The sequence below is a fragment of the Haliotis asinina genome, chromosome 11 (genome assembly GCF_037392515.1).
Source record: "Haliotis asinina isolate JCU_RB_2024 chromosome 11, JCU_Hal_asi_v2, whole genome shotgun sequence".
NCBI classification, from domain to species: domain Eukaryota; kingdom Metazoa; phylum Mollusca; class Gastropoda; order Lepetellida; family Haliotidae; genus Haliotis; species Haliotis asinina.
Window position 1 is genome coordinate 4,981,873 of NC_090290.1, and position 19,344 is coordinate 5,001,216.

General features: G+C 45.3%; 1 protein-coding gene across 1 annotated transcript in view; it reads left to right on the top strand.

Annotated features, from left to right (window-relative positions):
- The first annotated feature begins 2,630 nt into the window (after positions 1 to 2,630).
- The window catches only part of LOC137256270 (somatostatin receptor type 2-like), a 33,459-nt gene continuing 16,745 nt past the window's right edge, over positions 2,631 to 19,344 (top strand). Inside the window, exon 1 of the mRNA XM_067794001.1 lies at positions 2,631 to 2,695. The gene's annotated coding sequence lies outside the window, so the exon portion shown is untranslated. The remainder of the gene's footprint in view (positions 2,696 to 19,344) is intronic.

Genomic DNA, 19,344 nt, shown 5'->3' on the forward strand with positions numbered 1-19,344 from the left:
CAACCTTAGGCCTTGGGTCGTGTTGTTGAACAGAACCCAAGACGATTCTAGCATTCGAGCCTACAGCTATACGGTTCTAGCACGCTAAAAACAGACAACTCTTGACAGTGAATTGAGGCGAGTTAAAACACCTCCAGCGCTTGCATCGTCTTACAATGTATACTTCATGAGGAGACTCGCAATAACAATGGGATTTATCTAAGAACCACCATTCATCCAATGTTGTACCCCTCATCAACACTGTCGGAAAATCGTTCTCCGATTTCGCGAAAAATTCTAAAATAATGAAGCAAAACTGACATTCAACCTATTAGGCGACTACGGACAGCGACTTTGTGTGATAGTACTTCCGGAATAACTCACGTTTCATCTCCTCTCTTACAACACAGCTGTTGGTGAATGGTGGCCGTGGAAACAACTACTCTGACGGCTGTGATCTGCATGTATTCATGATGGTTTTATGCACTAGCTTGGTTTAGTTAGTTTGGATCTTGATGTAGCATGGATTGTTGATGGCTACAGTTGGCATGGCTATTGCACATTGGTTTCCCAGGGTTTGTTTGTCTGGTGTTTAACGCCACCTTCAGCAATATTCAACGTATTTGGCCACTGTTTGTAAATAATCGAGTGAGTGAGTTTAGTTTTACGCCGCACTCAGCAATGTTCCAGCTATATGGCTGCTGTCTGTATATAAGCGAGTCGGCGCAAGTAGGAACCGATCACATGTGTCAACCAAGGTCAGCGATTTTGACCACCCGATCCCTTTAGTCGCCTCTTCCGACAAGCATAGTCGTTTCTTGTGGTAAGCATCATTCCCTATGAAGACCTGTTCTACCCCGGATCTCCACTGGTCGTAAGTAACCAAGCCTGTAACGACCAATCCAGTGATCAACAGCATGAGCAGCGATCTACGCAACTGACATACGATGACGTGTCAACCACGTCACCAGCCTGACCACCCGATCCTGTTAGTCGTCTTTTACGGGTAACTGAAGATCAGTAATAACCCAGATCATCAAGGGTTGATTTTCAATGATTCATTTGTCGAACCACTATTTTGCCCTGTCGTTTTGTCAAATCTGCTTCGTTAGAAAACATAGAGACTCGTTATTTCCTGTCGTTGACACAATCGGATACGTCGACCCAGGAATCCAAGACTGCAACAGTCCAGTCAAAGACAACTTGGTGGCAGCGTCAGTTCCCAAACTGCGGTGCCTGTATGGGACATGGTACGCGTTGAAGACATTTCCTTATAGTCAAAATGATATCCGTTGCAATGTCCTGTCATGATTTTACGATGTGTTTCCGTGTTTGTCCAGGTGACAGTTGCCCCGCCTGTGTATGTGTGTATGACGGGTGCAGCTAATGGGGCAGGATGAGCTGAGACTTCCGTAATGATTACTAAACCCAAGTTCGTGATGTAGCTTCATTTGGTCATCAAATGTACTTTTGATTATGTAAGTGGCCATTGTCCTCTCTGTTTGTTCCCTGACACACCAAGAATCATGATCAGTGCAAATACAGGAACGGAGACCACGATTCCCTGTGTTGGCACCATGGTCAATGCAAATACAGGAACGGAGACCACGATTCCCTATATTGGCACCATGGTCTCACTAGATTGCTTCACCAGAGCGATGAGAACCGTTATAACTTAACTGCACCGTAGCCATATAACACAGAATGATCACAGGCATGTTGAATAAAATACTTAGCTCAGTACACTGTAGACTTTGGTGATACCTGGTGATTAGAACCATAGGTCATTATACTAACTGTGAATAAGGCATACAACAGGTGGCGGGGACTAAATTTGGAAACAGGGCAACAATAGCATGTGCGTTATAAATGTGTAAACCTGTTCCTTTGTATTTACTATGATTTTCTATTTACTCAGCCAAATAACCTTGTCTGTTTTGGCTAATCACACGTACAAGATGTTACATGTGAAAAAAGCTGGCAAGCGCAGCGACGCAAAAAGAGTTCTGATGAATGATTTGAAAATATCTGATAATCATCATGCCGTTAGTCCGAAGGTTTCCGAAACTGTTATACCTGACATTTCAAGCATAGTCACGTGCTCACTATCAATTCATTCCCCGTCGTACTTTCAATATTTATGTCGTTCTGCCGAAATGTTTTTCGTTGCCTTTTATTTAAGTACATTATCTATTTATGGAACAACATCCTGTTTTAAACACGCGTTATGTGGTAATTTGCTTCTCTAATTGCAATCCACGGCATAACAATTGCAAGCTGAAAATACAAAATGAAAAATAAAGTTTTATTGATGGTTTCTCTGTAACATAAATATCTCTACCTCAAATTACAAAAGCCTTTTATCACAGTTAAAATTGTCTATAATAGCAAGTCAAACAGCGCTTTAGATATGCTTTAATAATCTTGTCCATGAACTGCAATGTGACACGTACTTTGTTACAACGACTCACTGCCATCACGGAAGTAGAATCAATTAAGTTTAACATTCACGTCGTAAAACCAGGAAACTGATAGAAGTGCAAAGCCATGTTTGTTCCGCTCAGGAACACCGACATTCTGCTGATATCTTTTTAAGACACGGTGCCATGGTGATGGTCACCCCAAAGTGCGTCTTGTGGGTGGACTAAAGGACCGTCAGCTTGCTCAGGTTGACCACATGCAGACTGGACATGCAGCGTCTAACGATATCACATGGGTAAGTTTGATTTTCGTTAAAATGTGCTTGAGCTAGACTGAGAAATCCATTTTCTTAGTCACATAGGAATATTGTCTCCCGTTACCTTAAACACTCAAGGAAAGAAATCGCACCAAGAAAATATTTCGGAACATTGTACCTGGCAGTAGTGAAAAAGATTTGTGTACTTTTAGATCTTAATGCATTTGGAACACGCCATTGACAGGGAAAATATGCCTCGGATATTTGTCAGATAATATTTGAATGTGTGTGCATGTGTGTCTCTCCAGATTCCTTGAAAAACAATCCAATTATTTACTGTTACTCTATAATCCCTAATTATTTACTGTTACTCTATAATCCCTAATTCTTTCGTGTTACTCTTTTAATCCCTATGTCACAGGGAGGGCTCCATGCACTGATTTAGGTGTCACATTAGAGGCACTCACATACCAGCCCAGCACAGCGGTGTGAACACTCACCTCATTCTGTGAAATGTCACCACCGACATAATTCCCTGAAATATTTAACGATATATAACTGCCCTGTGATCTGTATTTCCGATGTCAACTTAAAGAGGTAACAATAGACCGCGACACTTCTCGACAGGAAGTTGATGGAGAGTAGTGTCCCTTGGGTGTGCAAGAATACTATGATCAGACGTTTGAATCCCAGATTTTGCCCTACTGTGTGCTAAGTGGTGTATCGGCACCCTATATCCATGGGTTTAACAGGTGAAGTAACTGTCTAAAACTGGGTTTGCGATCGGGCCGTTCATGCGGAACTTCAGCGTAACACAGTGATATATTTAAAATATGCATTACCATAATATAATCACAACCGCATTTGGCAGACAAGTTAAAATAACACTTGTGTCCCAAGGAATACATGATATATTATAGGAATATATTAAAATGGCGAAAGTCTAAATGGTTGTATTTAGAATTAGACAGCATCAGCAAAAAAAACTAAAGTGTCACCTTCGCTAAATCACACAAAAAATAAATTAACCAAAGTGCGACAATGCGACATTTTTGCGACATCCATTGGAACTCCTAAATAAAAACTAATGAAACATGACGTTTTCCAGCAGAGGATGCTTCTGGTTTGTTCCATCAAGACCAGCAGGTTACATATTGTCCTATAACTAAGTGTTTATGTGTTGTTGTTGAATGGTCTTGTGGTGCTGTCTGTACACAGCAACAGTGTTTAACATGCTTTGTTGCATTAATGGATTTTATATTCTCATGATTAACGGCTCTGCGCTACAAAATGACGACACTTTCCTCCTGTCCAAGAGCGTCCGTCGTGGTCGCTCTCGGGTGGTAGTTTAGGATGGTGGACAAGAGACAGGGAGCACATGAGTCGGTGTTAGAGATGAAGACAGCAGCAGCCATATTTTATTACTGTTTGGTCGAAGGATGGTCAAAATGCTAAAATACAGTGGTAAACATGTGACAGAACGCACATCAGGACTGAATGGCCAATGATCCCGATGTGGAGACCCGCTCTGTCACTTACACACATTCAGAAGTCCGACGGCGATTCTCATCGTCGACGTAGTCGTAGGTGGGGCGACGGCCTTGGCCGACACCCCGACTAGCCACACAATCCGCCCACTTCTGTCGATGATCTAGTCTCCATGGTTGGTCTTGCTGGTTGGTCTCGCTGGATGGTCTCGCTGGATGGTCTCGCTGGATGGTCCCGCCGGTTGGTCTGTCGACTGACCATATCAGCCAGGTTTTTATACACAGGGCCATTACGCCACATTGTGCAAGGTCACTGGCCCATGCACATGTACACACGTAAGATTAGGCGACTTAAGGAGGTGTTAATTGACATGTATTGATAACGTTTGAGAATTAAGGGTCCTGCCCGGAGGGGGGTTTATGATAAGAGGGGATACACCGAATGTTTGCCGAATACATTACATAGACAAAGGGGATAGAATTTCGGTGCACTTTGGACTTATATTGAAACAAATAGATTGTTTGAATAAATGAAGTTTTAAGGAAACCTATTGAAATGATTTAGTCTATGACACTCCCAAACAGACATCTTTAGCTATATCGTTCTATGTGAGTAACGAAGCAATGACACTACCTGTCAGTCACTATCAACACAAGAAAATACAACATGTAAACATTATTATCACTACAATACGTAGTAAGAATAGTCCGTGTAATGAATGTCCGATCAACAGTTAATTGAATAACGTATTAATATGCACGATCAGTGAACGTGATGTTGTCACCTTTAATTAACAGTGAATAAACACCTACACCCCTCCGGGAAGTTTCACCAAGACGGACGCATCTGTAACAAATAGCTTCATCAGTGACGTATAGCCATTTTAGATACGGCGATTGTTTTACAAACATGGACATGTTGTATAAGTATGTCATATTCCGTATACATCAGTTTTGATGATGTGTCTGACTGATTTTGCTTGAACGTAGTTTTCACATATTTTTGCATGTTTTTTACACCTGAAGTTCGGACACCTTATATTGTAAATTGAAGAGTGGTTGATTATTTTCCAGTCTCTGGATGTTGTAGAAAACTCCTTTCAAGCTACAGAGCGCGGACATCATGCCACGGCTTACAGAAAATCAGCGTCTCTGCTCCTTGGTTATGGTGGAAACTGGAATGGCCCAAAATGAAGCGGCGAGACATTTTGGTGTCCATCGAAACACGATCTCATCTCTATGGAGACGTTTTCAGTACAACTGCAACACGAGAGATTTGCCTCGGATTGGCCGTCCATACATGACGTCACCACATTTCAGACTGTCATTTTGACTACCCGGACCATTCATGGATTACGTCATATCAGAACCGACTGAGGGAGCAAAACACCCGGTCTCGACGGCCAGTAGTACGTCCAGCTGTGCTCAAGGTCACCGACAGTCACGTCTTGCCTGTTGCAGACGGGAGACAAGACTGGGATGGTGCCTTCTTCACCGAGGAGACGAGGTTTCATCTGGACAGTTCAGGTGGCAGGGAAAGGGTGTACAGACGGTGAGGTGAACGGTATTCTGTCGCATGCGTTGTGCAACGTGGACAGCTTGGAGCCGATGGCATCATGTTATGTAGTGAATCACATCTTATGGTCGGAGACAACTGTCACTGTCTTTGGCAATCTGACAGCTCGGCGTTTCAAGCTTCAGCAGGATAACGCCCACACACATGCCGCACGTGTTGCGGCAGTTTGTCTGAAACAGCAGAACATTGCTGTGCTCCCCTAGCCAGCTGTTTCTCCGGACCCGTCCCTTATCGAACACGCTTGCCATGAATTTGTGATCTGATTCTGGCACCACATCTCTTCAAGGGCATGTCACGATGCCTTATGTCAAATCGTACAGATTTTAATATTATCCTGTCAACAGTTAAACAGCGATAAAGGAAAACACTACAAAATCATGAAAAAAATATCTTTGGGCATTAAAAGGACTTAACATCAAATAATGCTCGGTTGCTTTATTCCAGTTGTAAATAACATAATATGAGAAGTATCTTTACAACTAATTGTAATTCACCATTTGTCAAACATGCAATCCCAATTCATTCTGGATAAATTGTTTACTGTAATATACTACGGTGAAACTGGGGTGATACGATTACAAATATCACTATATATCGCCAGAGATCTAAGTAATTATTATTTTCAGATAAGATATTTTTTATTTTATCTAAAGAAGGCTGCTTCAGGTTACTTTAAACACTTGGATTTACGACAATGCCTTTGAAAATTACAAATGAGAACCGATGACACGTGTCAACCAAGTCAGCTAACCTGGCCACCCGTTCCTGTTATTCGCCTCTCATGCTTGGTTCACAGTGTCTTGCGATTCGTTACGAACGACTGACCACTCGTAGCAGATCGGAGTCCCCGATTGGGGATGATTTGGGGACGTGCAGGTACGTCCTGATACGTTTATCACGAACCGATGCTCTCTGTTGCGATAGGATTCGATAGCGGCTGCGATGTCTTTCACGATCACGATCGAGGTGATCAGGGCTTGAGCTACGACTGAACCCCGACGGGTACATATACAGGCCGACTGACTATGGACTTCAGTGAACTCCTACCGAGAGAACACAACCACTGAGGTGTTTGTCTTGTCCGCGACTGATTCCGATTACCACGATCTGGAAGCACGATTACGATTGACAATTAATCGTGTTGATCGTAGAAACGTTTTGAACCGTTCAAAATCAACACGATTGCCATGACTGACCTGATGATCTGATAAGAGCATGGGATGCTGAGTGCGTAGTGTTTTACGCCGCGTTTAGCAATAGTACAGAAATATCACAGCGAAGAATACCAGAACGCAGTGTATCCATATGGAGAAGTAGTATATACAATGGGGGTTCTGGACCACTTTCAAGAAAAGTCTCTACAAAGCCTTATTTACTAAATAAGGCTTTGGTTGGGCCCTTAGCTCTTGCTACTATTACCCCTACTACTTAACGTGTGTTGGAGGTAACACTGTGCCTATGTCACGTTTATATCGATGAAACAGTTTAACGTGAACCGCCTACGATCTCTTTGGTGTTCATAATAAAGGCTTGCTGGGCTTTTTGTATCCCCTGTTCTATGTACTTTTTTTTCTCGTCCTCGCTGATAGCAGACTTACGAGACTTGGATCGAATATCTTGTTTGATTCCGTTATATTTTTTGAGTTCAGAGAGGATTGAACGAAACTCCTCTTCTGAGATCTTACTATCAGAGAGTGCCATGGAAATACGCTCACTCACTGTGTTCAGCTTTGCTTCTGCCAGAACCCTGATCTCGTCGTGTTTCAATGCCTTACGATGAAGTCTGCGTGATACTAACTTAAGCGCCAATCCTGCTAACCCTGCCACCCCAGCTGTTATTTCAATACCTAGCACTATAGGTGCAGCCACGATGGTAGCCAACAACCCAACGCCTGCCGCCCCTAGTCCCATGCTGGTTGCCATAAGGGTAGTGTCAGCACCGTCCACGATATTGAAAGCTCTATTGTACTTCTTACATAGTGCTTTCCGCGTGTCACGGTCTTGTTCTAGTTGACGTTTCACATCACATAACTGCCTCAAGCGGAACACATCTACGGTTTCCAACGTCTTCGCTACTTCCTCTACGACTGGGTACAGACCCATCCTATAATATATATTATGAAAGATATTTTAATTGGGTTTCAGTTAATAGTCCATAAGTGAATTTGAATTCTATAAGGTCTATACCACTATTCAGGGTAATAGGTGAGAGGTTAATAGACTTTCCTGTTGTAATAAAAACCCCACTGAGGCTTATTAAGCGGTTTATATGACCCGGGGTATCCCGTTGTATAACAATACGACAATGTTGACCTATGTGTTCATCATACCAGTGTATTGACACCCCGGGTACAATTTGGTGTACTCTTGAGTTGTTTTCAGTGCTTAAATAAAAGAAGACTTCTATGATGAGTGTGGAAGGGGAGAATATATCAAGAATATTTATATTACTCAAATGATTGCTAAATGTTAATTTATTTTTTCCTACAGACCTTAAACTATTTACGGAATTAATAAATATCATGAATCCCCTCTCCGGAATGATGAAATCCCCGATCCAGCTACCGTTGTTACTAATCTTAGAGATCCACTGATTTTCGTCCATTGTGATATAAGGTGAGGCGAGTGTTAAGTTGATCCTCCATTTGGGCTCTTTAAAATCTGATAACGACACCCGTCTGTACACGTTGTCTTTGAAGTGCAGGATATATAAGGTGTCTTCCTCACCAGGCTGATCGAATCCCTCCGTATCTCCTAGGTCGTTAAGCGTAGTGTTGGGTCGATGACTGGTCATTATTATACTATTACGATATAATTTCCAACTGGTTTTTTGATAATAGTTCAGGGGTGAACTTCATACCCATGAAGTGTATGTTGGCAGGCAGGAAGATATTGGTTAGTGATATCTTGTTTTCCACGATCACGTTAACCCCCTGCAGACTGGTGTTGGAGTCGGAACCCACCCGCACGTAAACGTTGCAAACTTGATACTGGTGTCGTTTCACCCACCCGAGTTTGATCCCCTTAACGATCTCGACATCATTCCCCGATGGTTCCCCTAGGTAGACTTTGATGATCAGTGTTGAGTTTGCCGGTAGACTCTCTAGTATAGTGACCACGCCTTCGAATTCAGACACCAACTGCAATTTCACGTTTTGTATGGCCGGTTTACTCGTTAGCATGTGGGCTGCCATAGTGTCGAGTGGACTGACGACTATGCTACGTCTCTGAGCTGGGACGTAAGCCACGAGCAGGGTTCCATTGTTCACGACTTTGTTTAGGTGGTTGTCTTTGTTATCCGTGAACACGTAGGGAGAGACGAGTCTAATATTGAGAAACCAGTCGTCGTTATCGGGTAACAACACCCACTTGTCATCTTCGGTGAAGACGAGCATATATGGTTTGTTTTGGACGACGGTAGTGCTCTCAACATCGTCTAAGTCGAACAGTTTACCCCCGAACGATGGGTATATTATCCAGTTATTACCGGTGTTGACAAGGGCGTACTTAGTGTTGACTTTTGCTCTTGCGGTATCTACTATATCACTTAGGGCTCCACCGGAGGTGACTTCAACGCGTTTGTAAATGTTGTTTTTCAGTTGAAATGCGTACGATGTACCATCTACTCCGGGAGCGTCGAAACCGCGCGTGTCTCCGAGGTCGGAGATCCCGATATTGACGCATTTTTTCACTCCAGGCCCTTGTGCGCTGGTCATTTTACATGAAGCATTAAGCTGAGGTATCCTATATTTACAGGATTATGATTTATATCTAACACCGATATTGTCAGCTCAGGTATGTTGCCCTGGGTTAACCTCTTATACTGCCGTGGTGAAAACGACTCGGTTCTACCGTCGTTGTATTTCTCAGTTTTCACCGGCACTGCTCTCAGTATAGTGGAAGGGCGACCTCCTTGAATGTTGTACGTTGTGCTCACCTGATCGAGATGAATGTACAGCTCTCGGTACGGTACTAGATCGGGTAACTTCGTGCCTGTGACGGTTGTTGTTGGCTTTATCTCATCAGGAGACATACCGAGTATCCTCGCTAATGGTCGGCCGAGCCTCAATGAGGTTCTTCCGCTGTTGATTAACACCACTGTACCGTTTGAGTCGTTCATCTTGAGTTCGGCTCCAAGGGGTTTGAAGACCTTGTCGTTTAGAGAGCACACGCTGTAGTAGCCGTCAGTTATCTGGCTGCGAGTTCCACTGACGAACAGCTTATTGTTGCTGATGTTGATGTTAGTCCATTGCGGTAGGTAGGTGATATCGCAGAGTGCGACTTCGAGTTGGCCTGACGTGTTATCGATCGCGTGCGTCAGCTGAACGGCCTCACCGCTCGTTATTCCTGGAAGTGTTATGTACATGTTAGAGTATATATGCTCATTATATAAGAGTTTTAAAATGTTGTTTTACCCTAAACTGGACGTAGATTTCTCCCCCATGAAGATCGTGGTTGCTCCTGAGTTGTATTTCAATGCCCAGCTTTTAGATGTGTTCGATAAGTATAAGCTTTCGGCGACTAACATTAAGGCAGTCCACGCTTGGTTCAACAACCCTATGCAGTTCTGGCAGAATCAATTAAACTTTGCCGTGTGGTGCGCTACAACGGGGTGTGGTGTGACATTGACCGACACTCGGCGTGGACCGCTGAGTCAGTCTGTCTTCAAGTTCCACGTGTACTACCAGGTCAGACGTATCCTTAAAGAGATCAGCGCCCTCCTCCCACAGGACAAAGCGTGGGACGCAACAAACAACCCGTACGATAGACGGGTCTACGAACGTATTTGCAATGAATTCGAAATAAGCCCGAAGACGGATTGGCGTTTGCCGGGGCTGAACCACGGGTTGGGTATTCCTTACAGCGATGGGCTCTCAGTAAAAGCATTTAAGAAAGATTTACTAACAAACTTTATGAAACGAAAAATGTTTAGTACTGGGAATTTTTTCCATGCATTAGATGATATTGTTCCTAAACCTACCAAATATGGACCAAAACCAGTGAAAGATGCAAGTGATGATTTAGTGAAACGAGGTATACTTAGGCAGGACTTTGCTTTGTCGAGTAATGAATGGAGGGATGATCGTATGGACTTTGAAGGTGGTGTTGCTTTCACAATCCAGAAAGTGGAGCAGTCAACCGCAGACGGGTGGAAAATGTTTATGCTGGATACGTCGAAAGGATTCACTCGTGCCGGGGTAGTCAGGTTGAACGACTCGATTCGAACGTACGTATGGGCGCTGTTGGGTGCGCAGTCGATGACGCGTTCCAACATCCTCGGTAAGGGAACTGCTTTCGACGCTCAGAAACAGTTCGTTTCCAACGTTGAGGATGCTATCAATTCTCCAGTTGATCTCCCGCAGGCCATCGACCGCTACCAAAACGTGTTAGAATACGCCAGATCGATAGTCAACTACGTGTTCGGCATGGGGCTGTACATGGCTCCGAGTGATATGCAACTGAGAGTAAAAAAAGTGGTGGGTTATAACAACAAAATAGTCATAGCCACGGCGGATCAAAAGTTGGGTATCAACCCCGATATTAACACCCCCTATATCCCACACATCCCACCACGTGAAACAGGTATAGTGGCGCCACCCCCGGAGTCTAAAGTTCAACCAACACCACAGGAGGTGGCCCCCCATATGCAGGCCTCCTATCAGCAGCATATTGATAGTAAAACGGCCCTGGTGGTTGGTGGAGTAGCTTTGGGACTTATTTGGTTAAAGATTTCTTAGCCGCTACGTACACCAGACCCACCACGGCGACGATGGCTGCCCACAGGTTTTGGCTGAGCCACGTGACAGTTTTAGCCAGAGCGCTCAACAACCACGAGACGATGCTACCCAGGATGCCGGGAAGGGCTTCGGCGGCTTTACCAGCCAGTTTAGCTAGGCCTTCCCCGAGTTTTTTTATCCAGTCTTTAACACCACCACCACTTGGAGTTCCCCCGCCGCCGGCAGGCACCACAGTACCCCCTGTCAGTGACACCACCAGGGTTGATATGATGAAACCCAATGCAGTCAGAATGCTGGCGATGGTGATCCCTTGCTCCCGGAACAATATCCGAATCCTGTCTGCTAACATGGTGTCTCGGTAGAGGACTTGATTGATGGTTTCCCGCACACGGTTGGCCTGGGATCGAAGCTTTTCTTTGTAGCCGGACGCTGTCTCCAACCAGACCTGCCTTTCATCTTCCAAATTACGTATTCGTTCCTCGATGGTGGCTTTCCTAGACTCATCCTCAGTTTCACCGAGTTTTTTCTTTTCATAGGCGATTTTGTCGTCTATCTCACTCACTTTGGCCGTGCTTTTCCAGAGATGGCCACGAATGGTTTGCATCAACAGGTCCAACCCCTTCAGTTCCCGAAAGGTAATTTTGAGGTCTGGGAAGGGTTTGTTCTCGTAGTCGGCCAACACCTTTTCAATATCATAAGTCATGTTTTGAACCGATGTGGCGTCCCTGATGCCTTCCAGATCTTGACTGACCTTCGGGGGAATCTTCTTCGGGGGAATCTTAGGTCGCGCGCCACCGTACTCTGTGAAACCTAGTTCATCTTGGACAAAGCCAATATTGTGGTCTTTTCTCAGTGTTGATAAAGCAAGCGGTTTTCTCGTGTGTTTTTTCATGAGATCGATCTCCGGATGATCCTTCAAACGCAGCTTGCCCTTTCTATCAACAAAAAACTTGGTATAGTCTCGCCACCGCGGCTTGATTTTGTCTCTCTTTTCAACTGTGTTGTAATAAGCGTCGACGGCGCCCCTCACGAGTGTGGTAACTGGCGAGAATGAGATATTCTGCTTGTTTATATCTTCAACTTCGTCGACAGCCGGCTGTAGGCCAGTACTGAATGAGGTCTCCTGCTCATCGGATGCCTGGGCACTAGCGCCCCGCATCTCCTCCATAGGTATGTCTTCATCCATTATTTAGTATTAAAAATATATTTCGTTTATATATAACAATGTACGGCAGAAAATTAGATCCTTTCAGAAGATTGAGAGAGCCATTAGGAGCCAGAGCCATGCGTCAGTCGGTGACCATCACCAACAATCCCAGCAAGATAGACCAGAATCAAACTCTGCTGGTTAGATTTCCAAACCTTGGTGAGAATGACCTCATTGTACCAGGCACTGTTCGACTGGCGTTCAATATCACGTTGACCTCCGACAACGACAAACGCGAGCTAGTGCGGAACGTGGGTCAAGCCATCATCAAGAAAACGACCGTCAAGATCAGCGGTAACGAGGTGCTGAGCATCGACGACAGCGATGTGTTTCACTGCTACAGGGATCTCTGGAAAAGCGAGGGAGAACGAGTCAATGATGTGTACCAGGGCATCAGCAAATCAACCCGGGCGTGCATAGGGTATGTCTTCACGCAAGACCAGCAAGACAAGCTATCGGACGGTGAAAAGGCCATCGCTCGAGCATACGGGAATCGATTCTGCGTGCCGCTAGACTTCGAGTTGCTCACGGGACACGCGCCGTTTTACCAGGCCGCGCTGGGTGATAGGCTCGAATACGAGCTCACGTTTAACGACTATAACAAAGTAGTGCGTACGCCGAACGGTGATGAGGCCAGTTATGCCATAGACAACATCTCTCTGGAGTTCGACATGGTCACTAGCCCGGAGCTGACCAGGCAGGTTCGAAGCCAGTACTCTGGGAAGATGGCTATACTGTACGATCGCGTATTGAGGCATAGATCAGTCGTGCGAGATAAGAGCGACACTGTGTGGAATATCAACGTGAACGTGCCGGCGCGATCGATGAAAGGTATCCTGGTCATCCCCGTGGAGTATTACGATCCATTCCGGAGGGACAGCGAGAAGTTTTTCAACCCCGAGATTGAAAAGGTGGAAGTGACCATCGAGGGCGTGCCCAACCAGCTGTTCAGTCATGGTATGAGACCACACCAGCAGTGGGATGAGATAAAAAAGCTACCAGTGGGGGATTATATAACAAAGGACCTGGACCTCGGCTCCGTGCAGATCGGTGAATACCTGACCACCAAGTACGCCCTATGGTTGGACATGCGATCCACGGATGATGATAAACTGCACGGTAGCGGGCGCCGTATAGATAACGGCAGCGAAGGGATAACCATCCAGATTACTAAGAAGGCTCAACCCGCTGGTAAGTTGAAATTATATCTGTACGTTATTATGGACGCGCAACTTAATATAGACAATGGGAGATTCGTGCAAGCCATCTACTAGTGGGGGAGACCCCCACACACCCCGGGGGTACCCACAACTACCCACTGACCCACACTGCGCCATAGTGTGCGGGCAGACTGGCTGTGGGAAGACCGTTTTCGTGTTGGATATGTTGGAGGGTTACTACAAGGATGTGTTCGATAACATCGTTATCATGTGCCCTACTCTGAGCATGAATAAAACGTACGCGCGACCTTGGGTGATGACGGACCCGGACGTACACAAAATCGACCCTGGAACACGCCTGCAGGACTGGTTGAAAGCTCTTCACGAGAAATTTAAAGGGGAACCGACGCTGTTTATACTGGACGACTGCAGCGCTAATCGCGAGATAACAAAAAAGAGAGACATGCTATCGTACCTGGCCTTCTCCGGCCGGCATGCAAATCACAGCGTCTGGGTGCTAACGCAGAAGTTCAACTCGGTGTTGAAAGACCTCAGGGAGCAGACGCGATGGGTGGCCTTATTTCACTGCAAGGACAGGGATTCGTTCGAGGAGTGTTTGAGAGAGAACGATGTGATGAGTAAATTAGAACGGGAACGGGTGAAGAAACAGCTCGCTGAAACTAAACACGCTAAGCTCGTGCTCAAGACCGACCAACCCGTGGCTTATATAGTATGCTAAGCAAAGCTAAGCAAAGCTAAGCTAAAGCTAAGCTAAAGCTAAGCTAAAGCTAAGCAAAGCTAAGCTAAAGCGAAGCAAATGCTAAGTATAGCTATGATATTTGAAGTATTTGTCGTGTGCAACTTAACCTTCATTTCTCTGTGTTTTGTCTGCATCGGGTATTATATAGTTAAAACTAAATCTTACTTGTTATATTATAAGATGGAGTGTGAGGAATTGCTCGAACAATTGTCTGGGGATGATGATAAGCGAGAGAAACTGGTGGCGTTGGCTGTTGGCGGCAAAGCCAAACATTACTTTGGAGACTACACTCCGGATAAAATTCACAAAATGTCAGCCGAAGAAATCGATAAGCTGTACGCTAGATACGAGTCCCGGCTCGGAGCAGAAATGACAAAGACAATAGGATCGGCTATGACCCAGATATACACCGGTATTGTGTCATACTTCCTTCCCATTCCACCAGAGCGCCGACTTTACCTGTGGGAAGACCTCGAGAAAGACCCTTTTATCGAACACGCCGTGAGCTCTATCAGCTGCGAGCTGTACCACAAATATGGTATGTTGTTGGCTCCAGTGACGGCGGCGATTATCACGGCAAAGCATTGTCAATTTGAGAGAAAAAATAATAATAATAGTATAGATGGATGCTGCACAGGAATCCCCAGTGGGGGAACTGAGGGAAACCCCTCCCGAGGTGACGGTGGAGACCCCTTCACAGGAACCAGTGGGGGTGCCCCCCACAGTAACCAGGCAGAAGAATCCTAAGAGAGTAGCTGCCGGTAAAAAACGGTGGTGTAACCAACATAAAGTGACCAACCCAACCCGACTGTTGTTGGCTGTAGGCGTAACTGCTGCCTTGGCTATCTCGTGGTTATATACACGTGAGGGAAACCCTCACCGTGAGGTACCCCCAAACAGTGAGGTAACCCCCACTATTAACCCGCATATCATGTTATAATTTTAATATTTTATATCATATACATAATGTCTGAGGGGAAAACGTTCGTCAACGACGCATACCACGCCACAGTGGTCGCCAGTCTAGCCGTAGGGTACGCTCGGTTGACTAAAATGGTGCTTAAACAACCAACTATCAAGCTAGATTTCAACCTGCAGGATATGGGTATGCTCATAATGAACCTTGGTATGGCGATGGCCACAAAAGACATCCTAGTAAAACAAGGAATAATACCTGAAAATATAATGAAATAAATATAGGATGACCACGATAGCTATGATGGCCGGTGGGGCGTTAGTGAATGCCCTGGCATTTTCCGGGAGTAATTTCCTCTTCTCGAAACTACGAGATGATCACGCAATACAGGAAGAAAGAAAGCGGCACGATCTCGCTACTGAGAAATTACAAAGGGCACAGGCCGAGTACGCTAAAAAACGCCTCCAGAGGATCGATTTTATTAACGAACAACTCACGCGTGAAAACCATGCCGTTCAAACATTCAACGATGTCGATGAAGCAATGAAAGAATACTACCCACTAACTGGTAAACGATTGGAACCGCTCAATAAACCCACACTCGCTCAGTACTACACACCATCCAAGGGACAAATGAATCGTGAACTGGTCTTCATAGTGTTGGGTATAGCAGCTACTGCGTTGGTTGCGAAGCAATTAAATTAAAATACCTATATAAGTAAACATGAGACCCGCTCCATACCGATGTGAATACATACTTATGGGGAGGACCGAGGCCTGTGGTAGGAAATGCAGGAATCAGGGGTTCTGTTGTTTCCATATGGGAAGTCCTAACTACACGTGTTCTGTGTGTGGTATCGGGGTTAAAGGACACTACTGTCTATGTAAAGCTCACGGAGCGAACGTAGTCAGACATCAACTCATCTACGAGAATAAAAAAGGCTACATAAAAGAACGTAGGCGACTGCTCAAGATAGACTCCAATTAAATGTTTTACACAAGGAACACTATATCCAACAGTGCGTGAAACAGCCACTTAAGGGTTACCTCCCTTTACTGTGAACCAATTAGACATTGGTTCTCTTAGGTGTAAACACTATGGCTACTGTGCGCGAGCTTAAGCGGGTCGCAAAACAGAGAGGTGTGATCGGGTATTCTCGATTGCGGAAGTCAGCATTGTTGAGATTACTAGGTTTAGAAGCCCCTCCTACGGTAACACAATTAAAAGCTCAAGCAAAACAGCTTGGATACACGGGTTATTCAAACCTGGGGAGAGCCGGGTTAACCGCATTGTTATCACATGCCCCCGTAGCACGTCCCACTGTAAAACAACTGAAAGCCGAGGCACACGATTTGGGTTTAGGCGGGTATTCCCGTATGAGAAAACCACAGCTTGTAGAATTATTACGACAGAATAGAGCTATTGACCTACAGTTCGTGCGCACTGAGCGCGCTGTAGGCAACTATTTGAGAGGTTGGCGCATGCACGTTGATAGAAACATAGACATTACAGATATCAAGCCTCTGATAGCTGATAAGGTCAACCAGGAACTAAATAACCTAGGAAGTATCAAGTTTCAGATCACAGTGAAAATGTCGCTCGATAAGCAGGTTGGGAGTACCACTGAATATGTTCAGCCTTACTTCCGAGGTAAACAAGAGGTTGTCACACATACAGAGACCATTGACGCATCAATCGATACCAGTTTTCAGCAGATACGAGAATACCTAGAACGCTACACACACTTGGGGTCCGGGTGGGCTGTAGATAAAATCGATAATGTCTATCTAGACATAGCTAACTACGTGCCGTTCAGAGGCGGGTCAAACCTAGCCTTGCCACCATACTATAGGAACAAACATGCCATAGTAAACGTTAAGAATAGAGGAAACAATTGCCTGAGGTTAGCTATCAGGTCAGCCTTATTTCCAGCTGACACTCATTCAGATAGGCTTTCTAGCTATCCCCAAGACGATGGGCTCAACTGGGATGGTATAGATGAACCCACCCCCATATCCCAGATCACTAAAGTAGAAAAACAGAATAATCTGGCTATAAATGTCTTTGGGCACGAAGGTAACACAACAATAGTACACAGGGTCAGCCCGGTGAAGGATCGCCAAGTTATCAATATATTCATGATCCAGCGAGGTGACAAGTATCACTACACATGGATAAAACACTTTAGCAGGCTGTTGTATGACCAATCGGCACACAGAGAAAAGACCCACTTCTGTGAACGATGCCTACATGGCTTCACACGAGCTGATTTATTAGAATCCCACCGGGATGATTGTCAAGGTGTGGGGCAGACGGCCATACGAGTCGACATGCCTAAGGAAGGTGAGAATATCCTAAAATTCAGTAACCACAAGAACCAAATGTCTGTGCCTTATATCATATACGCCGACTTCGAAGCCTTAGTTGTGGGTGGGGATTCCCCCAGTGGTAGCTTCACCCACAAAACACAGGAGCATAAAGCCTGTGGGTTTGGATACATTGTCGTCCGTTGTGATGGGGAAACGAAAGCTCCGGTAGTGTATAGGGGCCCTGACGCGGCTGAAAGGTTTCTAAAGTGTTTGCAGGAGGAAGAAAAAATTATTAGGAATGCATTGTATAGAATCGCTCCCATGCGTATGACCCGAGTCGACAGGCTAGCTCACGCTAGTAGCACTAACTGTCACGTGTGTGACTCACCACTTAACGGTGATTCGGTGAGAGATCACTGCCACATAACTGGTAAGTATAGAGGCGCCGCTCACAGCGCGTGCAACCTCAAGCTTAAAATCAACCCTAAGACAATAAACATCCCCGTTGTCTTTCACAACTTGAGAGGGTACGACTCACACTTGATCATGCAGGCCATCGCGAAAATCGATGGTAATATAACGTGCATCCCCAACAATATGGAGAGATACATCTCCTTCAGCTTAAACGGACTTAGGTTCATTGACTCGTTTCAGTTCCTCCTGTCGTCACTCGACAGTCTGGTCAAGGCCAACAATACCTTCCCTATCACCGATCGATACACAGACGCCGAGACTAGACCCCTGCTTATGAGGAAGGGTGTGTACCCCTATGAGTACATGGATAGTTGGGCCAAGTTCACCGAGACCAGACTACCCCCTATTGACTGCTTTTATAGCAAGCTGAATGAGGCGTCCGTCTCACGAGATGATTACTCGCACGCGACTAACGTATGGAATAAACTGGGTTGTAAGAACCTGGGTGATTATCACGACCTGTACTTGAGGACAGATGTACTGCTGTTAGCCGACGTGTTCGAGACGTTTAGGCGGACGTGTTTCAAGCAGTATAAACTCGACCCCGCATGTATTACACCAGCCCAGGTCTGTCGTGGGACGCCTTGCTTAAAAAGACCGGAGTTAATTTGGAATTGCTCACAGATTACGACATGCACCTATTCATTGAGAAAGGCTTGCGAGGTGGGATTTCCATGGCATCCAAACGATACGCGAAAGCAAATAATCAATACGTGAAAGGTTACGATCCTAACAAGCCAACCAATCACATTCTCTACCTCGACGCAAACAACCTGTACGGCTGGGCCATGAGTCAGTATCTACCTACAGGGGGATTCGAATGGGTACCCCACGTTGATGTTATGGGGGTTGCACCAGATTCGAACAAAGGGTATATCCTCGAGGTTGACTTAGAGTATACCAAGGAATTACACACATCACACAACAGCTACCCCCTGGCCCCCGAACGTATGAGGGTTAACCCAGACTGGATGTCTGAGTACCAACATAACTTGTTAGGTGGGCGTGTGACAGACGTTGAAAAACTCGTTCCTAACTTAATGAATAAGACCAAGTACAT